This window comes from Cynoglossus semilaevis, chromosome 4 (assembly GCF_000523025.1).
Source record: "Cynoglossus semilaevis isolate Cse_v1.0 chromosome 4, Cse_v1.0, whole genome shotgun sequence".
Taxonomy (NCBI): domain Eukaryota; kingdom Metazoa; phylum Chordata; class Actinopteri; order Pleuronectiformes; family Cynoglossidae; genus Cynoglossus; species Cynoglossus semilaevis.
Window position 1 is genome coordinate 395,801 of NC_024310.1, and position 11,720 is coordinate 407,520.

The following is an 11,720-nucleotide window of genomic DNA, read 5'->3' on the forward strand; positions in this document are numbered from 1 at the left end:
CCACTGCGTCACTTGTTCCCTCTCTGCCGTGGTTGCTCTTTGACCTTCTTTGATTCCAGGCAGTGAAACGGTTTGATTACTAAGTGATTGCAGTCTGGTTGACAGAAGTGTACGGCACCACGGAGGAGCCCCGCAAAGATGAACACTTCTATAGTGGTTTCACTGGACTCTGCTGACGGAGCTGTTGGAGTTATGGACCGTCTGACCGTGTGTGTGTGTGTGAGAGAGAGAGAGAGAGAGTGTGTGTGGCCACTCCACAGTCACACATGGTTTTACAAACGTTAAAGATTAAAGAATTTAAATAAATGAATGACTTTAAATCCTGACTTTAATCCAGACTTTAATCCAGACTTTTTTTTCCTCCTTCAAATGAACAAATCTGTCCGTCCATGTTGTCAACAGAGTTTTTTGCAGTAGTTATCAAAGCAGTGAAGACAAAGTCAAATGACAAACAAATGAAGAAAAACTACATCACTGCACACACACACACACACACACATATATAAGTGTATATATATGTGTGTGTGTGTGCGTCCTTGTGTTGCGTTCAATGATCCGTTGTTTATCTGTCTCACATCAAAGTCTTTTGGTAGCTGTCATCGTCCAAAGCCGTCTCTCTAATGTATTCACCAGATGCCCCCAGCTCTCACCCCCGTCCACGTACCTGTCTCACCCCCGTCCACGTACCTGTCTCACCCCCGTCCACGTACCTGTCTCATCCACAACATTCCTGTCACAGCCTGAAGGGACGTCTGTCCTCAAATACACCGCCGTGAAACACACATTTTCTTAATGATATCGTCAACTGTTGAGAACTTTTTCTTGAAAAGCTCTTCACTGACGTCAGGCCCACAGTACGACCTGAGGAGTCAGGACTGATCCTGGTCACAGCCTCATATATGACACACACACACACACACATAAATCTACAACACATACGGTACACACCATATGGATGGAACACATCTTCATTTATCAGACCCAACACCAGACATCGGCGCCCTCTGCTCATTTGCTACAAAATTGCAATTTCCAAAATGCAAATAATACATTTCCACCGGCAGCCATTTTATTTCTGTGGCTCCCAAACAGGAAGCTGTGATGACATCACAGAAGTCCAGGTTGGAGCGTGCTCTCTGAAGGAGACGGGCTGCAAATTCAATTTCTGTCCTCTGACGCAAATTGAACTTGTATTACAAACTGCAAGGACACACTTTGGCCTGCACACACACACACACACACACACACACACACCCACACACAGACACAAATTAGACTTGTCTGGACCAAAACTGCTCCAGATGTGAGCGGCACGAGCCACTCGCTCGGCTGCAGGCATTAGGAAATCCAATATGGACGTGTTAAATGAACGCAGGCGGAGACGGAGAGAGAGCGCGGTGTGTATTAGAGAGTGTGAGTGTGTGTGTGAGTGTGTGTGTGTTGGTGTAGGGGCTGGATACAGGCGGAGAGGCGGGCAGCTTGTTGATTACTCTGGTGTTTAACATTAGGAAGTGCCAGAACGGAAACGCAGCTCAGAGCGCCCGTCAATTGGCTTGTTAAGCAGGGAGAGCAGAAACCAGGTCCACGATCAGCCTTCTCTCCAAACGCTGGGTCTGAATTTATATTTGTCTCAGCACGGTTTAGGAGGACGCAGGGTGGAAACGCACAGCTGCCAGGGTCCAATTACACACGTGTCCAAATCCCAAATAAACCCAGGACCTGATAGGATGGTTCTGCCGTCCACCTGCTGGTGAGCAGAGGTAACTAACGCATCAGTGCATCCTGCCTCGAGGAGAGAAAGAGAGATAACGTCAGATTGTGAGCAGAGAGAAAAATGTCTTCTTCTCTGTGGTCAGGACGGGGTCAGTGAACGCCTGCCCACACATCTATAAATCCATGTGTGAAAACAGACTTGAGGGGGCGCTATGGTGTCCAGTAGTGTCCTGTACTAATTCTTTTTTGTGAGTAAATCATAGAATTCCAAAACAGGATAAAAGCTGCAGCAATTATTGGTAACAATTGTAGAAAATCAACCAATGATGAGTTCAGTCTCTGAACATTCAAAGTTACACAACAACAAACACTAGTGGCTGAAACAGGTACTGCAGTCCCAGCTGTGAGTCCACAGACGACAACACCAACATGTCAAACTGGACAAACTTTAGTTTCTGTGTCTGAAGTTTTTAAACCACTTCAGTGACGAATGGTTTAAGACACAAACGTCCATTTTAGGACCTGAATAAAAACCAAGTGTCATTTCCATCAAACAGCCAGTCTGCAGACTGACAGGCTCCAATCTCCATTTAGCATCATGAAGTACCACACTCTTCCTGACACCTGCCCCCCCCCCCCCCCCCCCTCCCTCCGATACCCCACTCTCTGCCCTCACCGTCAACCCCCCCATTTGTGGTAACAGGAAAGAGCAAATCGATGCAGAACTACTCTGAAACTCCTATTACCCAAACAGGAGAATTATGATGTGGCTCATCTCCTGTGCCACACACACACACACACACACACACCACTGTTTTACCAAACGTCAGCTCTGATGTCTGTTTGACTGTTACTAAATATTTATGAAGTATTTCCCCCTTAAATAGTGAAGAAAAGTTCTGTTGAATCATCATCATCATCATCATCATCATCATCATCATCATCATCATCAGAAAATAGTGAGGAAAAGTTCTGTTGAATCATCATCCCCATCATCATCATCATCATCATCACCATCATCATCATCATCATCATCTCCACAAGAGCAAGGTAGGTTTAGTTCACAATTAGACCAGACCAGTGACCAGACCAGGACCAGGACCAGAACCAGAACCAGGACCAGGACCACATTGCTACATATACTGCAGAAAGCTAACGTGCTAACACACAAATGAGCCTTTAGGTGAAAACCCAGCAGACGGACCCCGATGGTGGTGGTGAGTACTACTACAGTAATATCTGAACGGCAGATCTTTAGCGTAGTATCATTAACAGCCACCAGTTGGCAGTCTCTCTCTCTCTCTCTCTCTTTCTCGTTCACTCTGCTCAGAATTGATTTAAAGACAGAGAGGAAATTCATCTTCCACAGAGGAGTCCTCTGATTGGCCTGTTAATATTGACGTCCAGTCCAACCATGTGGCCCAGTGAACTTTATTACAGTCGTCGTAACAAATGTGGTTCTGTTTTACATGTGTCGTCTGATTGGCTGCAGCAGAAACAATGATACAATCTTTGAATCCCATGTGAGGATTAAGGCTGATAAAAACATCAGATAAAAGTCAGATTAAAAAACTAATCTTCATAACCATGATCAGTTTCCAGGCAGATTTGAACCCATGACATCATTAACGTCTCTGCCTCCAAACCACTGAGCAATTCACCAACAAAACAAATGAATATTTGGAGGAGAAGAGAAGAGAGTCATGTGACTTAACTTCACTCAATGTCAGCGAGAAGGAAAGAGGACGGGGACACTGTGGACTGTGGACAGAGACAGACGTCCTGGACTTGTTTGTCCAATATGGGTCGTCTCTTGTCCCCCTGCTTCAGCTAACACCTGTGTTTACTCAGTCGGCCTGTGTTAGAGAAACAACAGCTGCCATCAATATTTGCTGTCTCCTCCCTGTGCAACAAATACCCGACATGTAAAGTGTTTGGCAGATGGCTACATCAAACTCAGAGCAAAGGCATTTCATTTCACTAAAATACTCCACAAAAACAACACATTTGGTTCGACTTACGGAGCAACTCAGAGTGGAACAACAACAACTGGGATTTAGATCTAATCAGTCCTGGAATCCTGACCTGTTTGATGTGTCTGCGGTCACATGACCTGATGCAGGTGGCTGACCTCAGGTCAGTGCAGTGGAAGCTCTGAGGCCAAAAACATGTGGACACACGGTGTCACAGCGAGGAACGACACAGAATGAAGTTCCATTCCCTGCTCTTGGAACAGTGGGATATTTATGACGAACGTCTCTTTTTGTTGCAGACCAATTTCCCCCACGCCCCAGTGGTAGCACCTAAAACACAAACCATTTCCTCCAGGTCGTGTGGCGTGGATTTATGAGCCACGAGCAGCGATTTACGGCACGGCAGGAGAAAAGGAGAAATTGGTTTGTAAAAGATTCCACAGTGTATTTGTTTTCCAGCAGGTCACCAGGTGCACAGGCTGGGACACCAGTTGAACACCCCCCCCCACAACACCCCCCCCCACACACACCTCCCTCCTTTCTCACTGCTGGGGGGGTTGGATTGCCTGCGGTGGAGCCTCGATCTGAACGCGATTATCGAAATGAGTTTTCTCACCGTGAGCATCTGGAAGACAATTCCCTGGCACAGAGTTGGGAATAATGCAGCGGATGAAACATTGGATAAGGGAAGAAAAATGCTCCTGTGAATGAGAGCGTAAACACGTGCTGGACTTAATTCACAGCGAGTTCACGCTGTGGCTCTGAAGTATCTCTGCAGGCCGACGTGTGAGAGCACCTACAGTCAGGCTGTGATGAAGTAGCACAGATCCTATCAGGTTAATACCTCTGCTGGTCCTCCGGCCAGGCCCGGTCTGTCTCCATGGTAATTCTGCCCTGGCTTCAGTACCACAGCCCCCCCCCCCATTCCACCCCCCAGACTGCTCAAGGGCAGGAGAAAATCTAACATGAGGGGCAAGAGAAGAAATTACAAGGCCACCTACGAGCAAGAACACACACACACGAACACTGGTACTGTTGTTGGTACTGGTACTGTTATTGTTACTGGTACTGTTGTTGTTACTGTTACTGTTGTTGGTACTGGTACTGTTACTGGTACTGTTGTTGGTACTGGTACTGTTGTTGGTACTGTTACTGGTACTGGTACTGGTGTTGGTACTGGTACTGGTACTGTTGTTGGTAGTGGTACTGTTGCCTTTTTTCTTATATTTTCTGCTCTGTTAACACTTGTTCTACATAAAAAAATTCTAATATATTTAAAGATTCCATACTATATATATATATATATATCACACACACACACACACACACACACAGTTAAATAGCCTTATGCTAAGAGGATGCTGTGGAATTGCTTTTCGATAACATCATAAACGTCTTGTTTACAGCCGTTTTAACTGCACGCCGGTGCTGGACAAATATTGAGGTGAAAATCAACAACATATTTAAGATTCTCTTCTGGGCTGAGTCGGTATCACAGAACCCATTTCCACACATTACAAAGCCATATCTAAACATCTGCTGCAGCCTCTCCAACATTTTTGGATTTGATGTTTTTAGTCCAGTTATTCAAAGTGAACTGACGGGGATTTCACTTTCTTTTTTCCACAGTGGCAGATGTGGAGATCAACGGCAGGTTGGTGTGTGCAGACGTGTGTGTGCTGTAATTCAGACGTCAACGTGACAGTTTGGCAGTTCGAGGTGCTCCGCCAACTGTTCTGCTGTCTCAGGTTCAGGCCTGGCTGCCTCGTGTGGTGAGATGAAGGAAAAAAACACAAAAACTCCAACAACAGCTGGAGTTGATGTATTTAAAGGAGATCCATCAAACCAACACTTACTCTGTTCTTGGTGTTGTTTATGCCAACCCTGTGGTTTAGGTCAAAGTTCACAGGAGAAAATCCAACAACTACACAGTGACAGGAAACCAAAGTTTCAGCCTCATATTTGACCCGTTTCAGTCCTTGGTTTACGACGTCCTGACTCTCATTAAATTGTCTGGTTCCATCATTTATGTCCGGCATTAAAACAGGGCGGAAGAATACGGCGTGATGCGGCACAAAATCGTCTTTGTTTACAGGTTATGACCAGACCACGGCGTTAGTGCAGGTGAGGGACACATGGACCAAGGTACCGTAGGAGAGTTCTCTGTACAACAGACAGGGACATGGTACAGCTTGATGTCAGTTGATGTCAGTTGATCACCAGTGTTGTGATCAATCTTTGCAGATTTTCTCCAATCCAATATTTCAACATCCCCCCCCCCCCCCCCCCCCACTAAGTCTTTCCTGTAACAGATTCCACACCATCTGTTTTCTACTATTTTATCCTGAATGCCATCAATCCATGAGTGACAGGAGGTCTCACTCTGCACATAAAGATTTATGACATTATACGTTTGATAACTGGGGTCAAGGCAGAAGGTCGTCACACTGAGCCTCAGGGTTAAACAGCAGCACGAAGGACAAATGAACAGTAAGGAGTCAGTAGAGAGTTGTACCCTCACTGGAGAGACTGATGCAGTCAGTCAGTCAGACAGTCAGTCAGACAGCCAGACAGTCAGTCAGTCAGTCAGTCAGTCAGTCAGTCAGTCAGTCAGCCATTTCTTAAGCAGCCACAAAGATACTTGGAAGGTGATTTTTCACAGCATTATAACAAACTTCTAGAGTTGAATTGGAAAGACTTTCAAAGTTAACCAGGGTAGAACAGATAAGTAAATAATAACTAAGAGAAGTAAAGCTCAACCAGTGATATCAGAAACAGCCAAACCATCAGATCAATCAAAATCAAACCATGAACCAAGAGAGCGTCAACGACGACGTTGTTGACGCTCTCTTGGTTCATTCACTGTTTATACCAGAATCTTTGTGTCCAACATCAGGAGGATTGGACTTTTCTACAATAATAAACACGTCGTTGGAGGTTGAACACCGTCGTCCAACCGGTCATCCAACCAAGTGTATAAACAGAGGTCCGACGCTGGTGTTTGGTTCTTCCAGCCTCTCAGTGAGTTCATGATAACAGAGCACAGCTGTTGAAACCTGATCCCTGGATCAGTCACTCCAGCCAATGAGACGCAGAGTTGCCAGCATCGTTTCCATTAAACCAGATGAAATGCAGCCCTGTGTTTAAAACTGAATGTCACACAGAGGGCAGCGGCGCTCTGAGTCATCGTGAAGCTCATGTGAGAGTCGCTCCGGCTTTTACTGCAATTTATTAAGCTCTAAAAGTCAAACAGTGTGTTTCACTTTGCTGCAATTTCAGTTTACCCAAATCTGCAGCGGTGCTGAGGTGGAAGATAATTTAACATCCGCTGAGTTCAAGTTCAGTTCAAGGAAAGATAATGACAATGATCTGATCCTTAAAACAGCCACAACAAAATGACTTAAAATCAGAATCTGGCCCAGGGGTCAGAGGAGAGGTCACCAGGTCAGACGCATCAAACGGTCACATCAACGCCGCACACCAGAGAGGATGCTGGGAAAAGAATGGAGGCCAGAAAAAGGAGTTCAGAGAAGCAGCTGAAGAAGAACACGATAGTAAAAGGAAATGACATGGTCACTAAGGAGGTCAATCAGAGGTCACCACACCAAAGCCCAGACCTGCTGGGAGAGTGTTTGTCTCCATCACAGCTTCTCACGTCTGTTTCCCTCCTTCAGTTCTTCTTCTCTTCTTCCTCAAAGGTTTCAACATGTCTCTGACTCATTAGTGCCATCCTTCAGTGAACTGCAGTACCACCTGACGGCCACTCTGACACACACACACCCACTAATAAAGAGAGACGGAGAGAGGGACACACACACACACACACACACAGGCTGGGGACCTAACTTCATCCCTGGACACAGGACATAAATCTTCCCCAATAACAGCAGTGGCATTTCAGCAACAATAGAGACGACACACAAACAACGGGCAGTGGACGGACACACACACACACACACACACACACACACTAAACTGAGAACTTAAAAAAAATGTCACAATGACACAATTTCAAATTCTAAGGCAGTCAGGGGAGGCAGAGAAGTATGTGAGGGCGGTGCTGGACATGTAGAGGGACAGCAAAGCAGTGGTGAGGTCAGAGTGACCAATGGGTTCAGGGTAGCAGTCTGGTGAGCAGGCAACAGACGAACGTCTATGTTTCTCCGTCAGTCCTCGTCTTGTTGCTGGTCCATGAGGTGGTTTTCATACCAGAAGCTGGAGCGTTGTTAGCCTCCACGTGACAGAACAGACAGTCAGGAGGGCGAGCTGAGGTCTGCCAGTGAATTCTGGGTATTTCCAGCCAACGCTCTGTGTAATTATTACAGCTATTGATAAGAAGCGGCAGGCACTTCTTTGTAATTACAGGTATGGGTGGTAGGTAACAGCTGTGAGTGTGGCACTGCCAGCTTTTAGGATGGAGCAGCTGGAACTGTTGGAAAGAACGTGGAACCATGAAGAACGTGTCTTCAATACAGGCAGTGAAAACAACCAGGTCGTTAGGATTTAATGGTGAGGGAAGAAAGATGTGGAAGATTAAAAGTGAAATCCACGTCATTTCATACGTGACTAACGCAGCAGTCATTAAGACCATGTTCAACTGTTTTCTTGTCAAAAGCACTGGGTCGTGTTTTTATTGAATCAATAGTAATAAAAATGCTAATGATTATAATTAGAATAAAAACAGCGCCCCCTCTGTTCAGACTGGATGTTACAGTTGTTTGACAGCTGTAGACCAACAGAGGAGCGTCTTTATTACAGCAGACACAGAGGAAGGACGCCTCCGTCATCCTTTCTGTTTCCTCTAATTCTATTTTTTCTGCTGAGAAAACAACATTAGTTACGAAGCACCAGGAACGAGCGGTTTGGGGTTTGTTCCTGAACCGTTTGGTCTTCTTCAGATAAAGAAGAAGAAGAAGAAGAAGAAGAAGAGAAAACAGAGCACTGTCTGCCATGTCTCTGTTGAGATCACCAAGAAAAGATCACAGACAGTAGAGGAAGTGGAAACACTGACACTGGTCTGGATCAACCACAGACAGTCGGTCGACCACAGAGTTTCAGAGACAATCATTAGTGATATATGATATACATATATATGTATATATATATATATATATATGATATATATAGAGATGTTTTAAATCACGTTTTAATTTGTAATCATTTGGCAGCCCTGATGAAGATATAATTAGCTTATATTTAGTTCTTTATTGTTATTTTATAACCCATATAATGACATGACTTTTTATCCCAGCTCCAGTCTTTGGATTCACATGTTGTAGAGAAATGTCTCACCTTCAGCCAAATAAAAGCGCCTTCTTCACACAGACATTATGCTAATTTGCTCTGAGAGCTGGAGTAAAGTGTGACTCACGCGGCAGCCGCTCAGAGCCGAGTGCACCTGTGTGCAGGGGCAGGAGGATTTGAAATAACAAATCTTATCTCTGGTCTGCAGGGGCAGTTCAGCGCGGGGGGGAATAAAGAGGGGCATCAGTGAATGCTACGTCTAAAGCATGTCAGCTGCTGAAAAAAAAAACTGAGCGTGCACAGAAAATGACTTTCACACATCTGCATCAAATGTGAAATTTCACATGCATAATCTAAGAATAACAAGTCAACGGGACACATTAGACATCTGCAGGGAGGTCTGTGAACTGCAGCACGGCTAACGTGTCGACCCCAGAACGCCGTCATAAAGCAGCCAAGAGTCGTTTTCCACATTAAATATATACAGCGTTCATGACTGGAGCGGAGAACAGAGAACAAAGAACAAAGAACAAAGAACAGAGCTGGAGTTTTCTCCATTATTCATTACAGACAACAGCGTTTTCTGCTGCTAAATCACTCATGTTGAAACGGTCAGTGAGTTACTGACGTCTGGTCAGAAAGACATCACAGACAAAGGTTAAACATTTGGCTTTTACATCAAATGAATTCATAGTAAGAATTCATAGTGGACAGTCATGTGGTCACTGTCTGTGTCTGGTTGCTATGACATTATTCCTCCTGACTTGAATATCAATGCACGACGTGGACGACTAAGAAATGTATACGGTTGCAGTTGCACGAAACATTTTTGATTTTAGGCAATAAAAGAAGATATAAAACATATTTATTGACTCTTTGTTACCCAAATAAATGTCAAAGTGAAGAACAATAGGATAAACACAAGTAGCTCCAAAACTGCAGACATCACCAGGTCATGTGACCAATCACAGTCGTTCCCTGACTGGAATAACCTTAATCCTCACAAGGACAGCTTTGGACAGCCTGACCTTTGACCCCTCTTCACTGTCTCTAATTAATCAGCTGAATACTCGTGTCAAACATGGCCGCCCCTCAGTGTCAATGTGTCTGAACCAGTGAAGTCAACGTCTCTCACTGGACCACAGGGTCCGTCAACCGTCTCCTAAATCACCAACAACATTCAGTGTAAACCTTTATCAACCACTCCGTGATCCTCAAGTCTCTAAATTTACCAACATGGCATTTATTAGAGAATCTCTCACCACTTGTACAAACACACTCATATACCACCACCAACCAGCCCCGGGGGGGCAGTTATCAGTAAGTTATGGACCGTCTTCAGGCTCCACGGTCCCTCAAGCTGCAAGAAATGAAATATGAGATGAATTTTCTGGCTGAACTCAAACTCAAGGCTAACCTTAGATGGCCTTAAAAACAGGAGATGATTCAATGAATGTTGGAGGACAGAGACACTGATGATGCAGCTGCAGCAGCAGCAGCAGCAGCAGCAGCAGCAGCAGCTTCACGGCCGACTGCATCCAAATGATGGCCACTAATGTGAGACACCTGCAGTAACAGCTGCTGCCGCTGTCACACTCCCTCGGACTAAACTTTTCCTTATTTTTGCTGCTGCACCTGGATTTTTGACCAAGGTGAATTTGTTAATAAAAAACCACCAATCACATTCAGGCTGCTGTTGTGTCAGTGACAGTTTAACGTTGTTCACGGTCGGCTCCTGTTCTCACTGTAGCTGTAGCTACAGATGTGAGACACGAACCACTCTGGGTTTGATCTTTTTACTCCTCTCTCTCCTCGTGCTCCCACCAACCATCATGAAACTAACGTTCTCTCAGGAACTTCTATCCTCAACAGCCAGCACTTCTCTGCGCTCCATCTCTAACCCAAAGTGAATCATGAGGTTTCTGTGATTATTTCCATATTAAGCAGGAGATAAAAGTGTATCCCACTGTAGAGAACGATGATAAGAACAGATGAGAACTGGGCAGTGTTCAGCAGTGACCTCCACATCTGAGCCGTGGACCTGGGATCAGACCCACAGCTGAAAGTCAGACAGAGATTTGACCAGAGGAAGAACATCACAGCACAGGAAGTAACGCCACGCACACACGTAGCCTCGGTACCATCAAAGTTACTGCCCCTTTCCCGTTGTTTCCAGCACCACGGAGAGCTCCTCCTCAAGTCATCTCCATTCATCCCTTTGTCTTTTCATCCTAATCCTGTGCAGCTCCAGAGTGGACACGTCAACAGTCCATCACTGACCAACAACATTTATACCTACAGTCAGTTTGGAGTCCAGTCCACCCGCTCCTGTGTCTTTGGACTGAATGTTAACAATCTTCAGGCATATTCAATATCTACACCCTTCTCAGCCACCTGGGGCTTCAACTGTCCAATAGCGACCTCTGTTGGTGTTTTTCCATTACATGGAGCTCAGACTCAGCAGGGGTTTCTACATGTACGGCCATTTTTAACATTTCTAACCATAAAGAAATACGGCCAACATTTACCTCTAGGATCGAACAGTTGACGCTGACATTGTAAGGCAACAACACTCACCAGTCTCTCCGTGCAGTCCCTTGCTACTTCATCAGTCCATCGTGCTGAGGTTTCTGACATCGGTGTTGTTCACCAGCTTCCACCACAAACATCTACACCGTCAGTGCCTGTTGTCTGTTGACCTGGAAACACCAGAGGTACAGACGTAACGTTAGCTCTGACAGACAACAGTAGTTTAAATCAGGACATCAGTGGGTTAGTGACGCAGGGACA

General features: G+C 45.3%; 1 long non-coding RNA gene across 1 annotated transcript in view; it reads right to left on the reverse strand.

Annotated features, from left to right (window-relative positions):
• The window catches only part of LOC107988483 (uncharacterized), an 84,966-nt gene that overhangs the window by 16,233 nt on the left and 57,013 nt on the right, over nucleotides 1-11,720 (reverse strand). The window contains exon 2 of the long non-coding RNA XR_001759956.2: nucleotides 11,508-11,629. This is a non-coding gene — a long non-coding RNA (uncharacterized LOC107988483). The remainder of the gene's footprint in view (nucleotides 1-11,507; nucleotides 11,630-11,720) is intronic.